At 46.9% G+C, this 3,763-nt stretch overlaps 1 non-coding gene across 1 annotated transcript; it reads left to right on the forward strand.

Moving 5' to 3' along the window:
- The first annotated feature begins 2,705 nt into the window (after nt 1-2,705).
- Nucleotides 2,706-2,778, forward strand: trnav-uac (transfer RNA valine (anticodon UAC)). Its single transcript has one exon. It is a non-coding gene; the product is annotated as a tRNA-Val (tRNA).
- The last annotated feature ends 985 nt before the right edge of the window (nt 2,779-3,763 follow it).

Raw genomic sequence — 3,763 nt, forward strand, 5'->3', positions numbered from 1 at the left:
TCTTCTGTCTTAACACTTCTTTCTGGGTGTCGGGTCACATTTCCTTTCGATGTTATTCTTCCAGAATGTATATTTGCTTTGGTGTTCCACAATAACCAGACCCTTGCTCTAAAGTCAGTCTCACTGTTTCCCCAGTCTCCTGTTGATGTTACCAGCAATGAACATTTTGAACCAGACCCCGAAAGCAGTGTGTAAAATGGTTTATGGTTTAAGAGTTAACTTGCAGAGCATAGATAAATTATCCAATTATGGACTCTCCTTCAGTTAGAATTTCTTTATTTGTGCAAAAGAAGATCATCGGTTAATTAACGATGTATTCCCGTGAAAGCAACATAAAAAGTAGTTAAAAAGTAATCAACAAACTTGGTGTTCGAACCCGAGAATCTGAGATTAAAAATCTCACGCTGTATCAACTGAGCTCGCTGTGCTTCTGCTAAAGCAAACGTTTTTGTCACTGATTGCAGCCAGGCGCCTGTTGGCTCCGCCCCAGATGTTTAAACTTGATGTCGAAGAACTGCCAGGATCTTCTTGAATGGTGGACCAGGCTCGAGGGGCCGAATGGCCTACTCCGGCTCCTAATCCTTACATGTTTATGATCATATGACCTTTCACAGGAGAACAATCTCGCCCTGAGCATGCATGAGGAGAAAGTTCCAGAAAATATTCCCACCCGGTGAGCTTTCGCGTGTGAGGCGAACGTGTTAACCGCTACACTGCGGAAACATCTCCACATTCAGCACCCGGTCAGACGGAAATGTTAAGCGAGCAGGTGAACTGCTGAATCCCACTTTTAAGGAGCTGGTCGTGGTGCCAAGCAAATGAGTTTTGCTTAATGACTAAAAATAAGAAAAGGGATTTGAAACCGCGCTTTAAGAGCAGACTGCAAACTGAACGCAGCACCTTCGACGGCTCGGCCATCCAGACTGCAAGTTCATTTAAATTTTGAACTTTTGTGTCTTGTTACATGAAGTAAATGAGGGCATCTGGCATATCTGTGCCTGACACCCGGGAAACAGTGAGCCAAACATTGGAGCAAGTGTCAGGTTATTGCCAAACAGCAAAGAAGTTTGCAACTTTTGAAGAACAATGATCCCGACATGATTTGAATACACAGCTTTCTGATCAGGAGTCAGACACACTACCGTTGCACCACGAGGTCTACAGTGCAAATTGTCCATGTTTGGAAACATGAAGGTTCCTGAAACACAGTTTCATTTACCCTGCATTGGTGCAATGAAAGGGCTTTAAAATCCCCGGCCACTCCCACCGTGGGTCAGACAGCATCAGAAGCAGTGCCCACCTGTCACTCACCCTCTCACGCCCGCTTTCATCACCTGCTGCCCGCGGACTGCAGCAAATCCAATCCATCATCATCATAGGCAGTCCCTCGAAGAGAGGATAATTTGCTTCCTCGCCAAAAAAGGATGAGTTCACAGGTGTTTCAATATTCCAGGTCCCGAACTGTATGTTGAAGGGTGGAAGATACCTGTGCGTGGATTTTTTTAACGTGTGGTGGCCGTTGCACCCCAGCCATCACACGGGCTTGACAGAGCGAGGTCTTGGTCCAGTGGCAAGCGTTAAACAAGTCGACTGGAGACCAGTTCTGCTGCACGGACCTAGTGCACACACATATCGCAGTGTGGGCTGGCCCGTGCTAACCCTGGGCCCCTGGCCCTGAACTCATGCCTCCCCTGGGCCCCGATCACATCCCTCCACAGTCTCTCGCCGCTCCTTCGCCCCGATCTCGCCGCTCCTGCTGTATCTGCCCACGCTCCAATCACCGACCTGGACCTTGATGACATCACACTTCGCTGCCGCCGCCCTCCTGCACCAGCTCGCGCTGCTCCCTGGAGTAGTCTCCCGGGATCTCCAAGCTGCTCCCAGGGCCGCTCGCCATTCCTTTTATGGCCCCGACCTGCCGCTGGTGTTCTCCCGTTAGTGTATCCAGGCTGTGGGTGGCCACCCCGAGCGCAGCAGAGGGGTTTCTGCATTAGTTCTGGGTGGGGACAGTATCTTTCCCCTTCTCTCTTCCTCTTGTCTATATCCCTGTGCTTTTATTTCTCTATTTATTCCCCCTGTCTCAGTTTCTAGTGTTTAAAAGGGAACAAAAGATGAAATGGGTTTCATTGTGGAACAATTTACTTCACTCAAAGTTAGATGCACTGCTGTTCGCCATGAGGTCAAGATAGCTAGCCGTTGATATTCAGGTTCTTATATAAATATATATAAATATATCAACATCTATCACAACTGTTCCCTGGTGGTCGAGGGGTTAAGATCCGTCGCACTGACCTGGTAACGATACTCGATCAATTCATCGCATAAAAATAATTGAGGTCTGTGAGACGATTAATAATTGCTGTAAGCACCATGAATACCAATACTTTCTGTGATAGACCGAGCTTACAGACTATCTGGCTTCTCCTGCCCTTTGCCGGGCACGTGTTCCGGGTTTAATTTTGTAAATTGGGCGAGTTCGCTGATCGCGGGGAGACAGTAGGAGCCTCTGTGGCCCCACTGTGAGGATGTGGAAGTGAACACGGTGGCTGGGTGATCCGTGACATTTCTGTAAAGGGCAGCGGAGGAGAAGGATTGAGAACTTTCAGTGTGGGACAGAAGTTGTTTCAGGTGAGCCTCCTCATTCCCGATCAGCGCAGAGGGAGCTCACTGGTCAGCTCCCCTCTGTTGGGGCTGTTGTACCAGTGGTTTCTGTAGTGTAGTGGTTATCATGTTTGCTTTACATGCAAAAGGTCCCTGGTTCGATCCCAGGCAGAAACATTTTGTTTAAACTTGCCAAATGGGAACAATCGGAGGCGAGTTGAGTCTCCTGGCAAATGCTGCCTGATTTGCTGAGATTTGCAGAATTTGCTGTTTTTATTTGCTATTTATTCTCCTGGCAAAAGGGCTCCCTTATTCCTGAATTGCTCTTTATTTAACCAATAAATAGATAACTTTCAGTGAGAGAAAACGGATCCACCGGGGACCTTTCGCGTGTGAGGCCAACGTGATATCCGCCACACTGCAGCCTATCAAAGGGCGAGAAACCACTGAATATAAAGGATGAGCTCACAAATATCAGGGGCAGTGCAGTCTGGTCAACGTCAAACCCTCCTTCCTTATTCAGCAGAGGCATGAACGGGAGTCAGATGCCACAAAGTTTAATTAAAGACACAAATACAAGTAACACTTCTAAATCTTTTCACTGTAAAATTATTTTACTTTATTTGAAATCCTGCTGCATTGAATCTGAAAATGAGCACCGTAGGATTTTATCTTCACGACTGATTCTATTTTCTGTGCACGGTCGGAATAACCGGTGCTGTTAAATTTGACAAAAGTTGCCCCAGATTCCTGGTGTCATCAGCAATGAAGATTTTGAACCAGACTCCTAAAATACAGTGAGTAAAATGGGTCAACATGCATAAGAACATAAGAAGATAAGAAATAGGAGCAGTAGTCGACCATACGCCCCTCGAGCCTGCTCCGACATTTAATACGATCATGGCCGATGCGATCATGGACTCAGGTCCACTTCCCTGCTCACTCCCCAAAGCACAGGACAAATGATTGAAGTATCGACTCTCCCTCAGTTAGCATTTCTTTCATTGTGCAAAAGAAGGTGAGGGGTTAATTGATGATGTTTTCCCGTGAAAACAATACAAAAGTTTAAGAAAAAAACATACGGTGACTGGCAGGTGAGCGCTGCTTCTGATACCTGGTGGGAATGGACGGGGATTTTAAAGCCCCTTGTATTGTGAAACCT

Source organism: Pristiophorus japonicus, chromosome 20 (genome assembly GCF_044704955.1).
Source record: "Pristiophorus japonicus isolate sPriJap1 chromosome 20, sPriJap1.hap1, whole genome shotgun sequence".
Taxonomy (NCBI): domain Eukaryota; kingdom Metazoa; phylum Chordata; class Chondrichthyes; family Pristiophoridae; genus Pristiophorus; species Pristiophorus japonicus.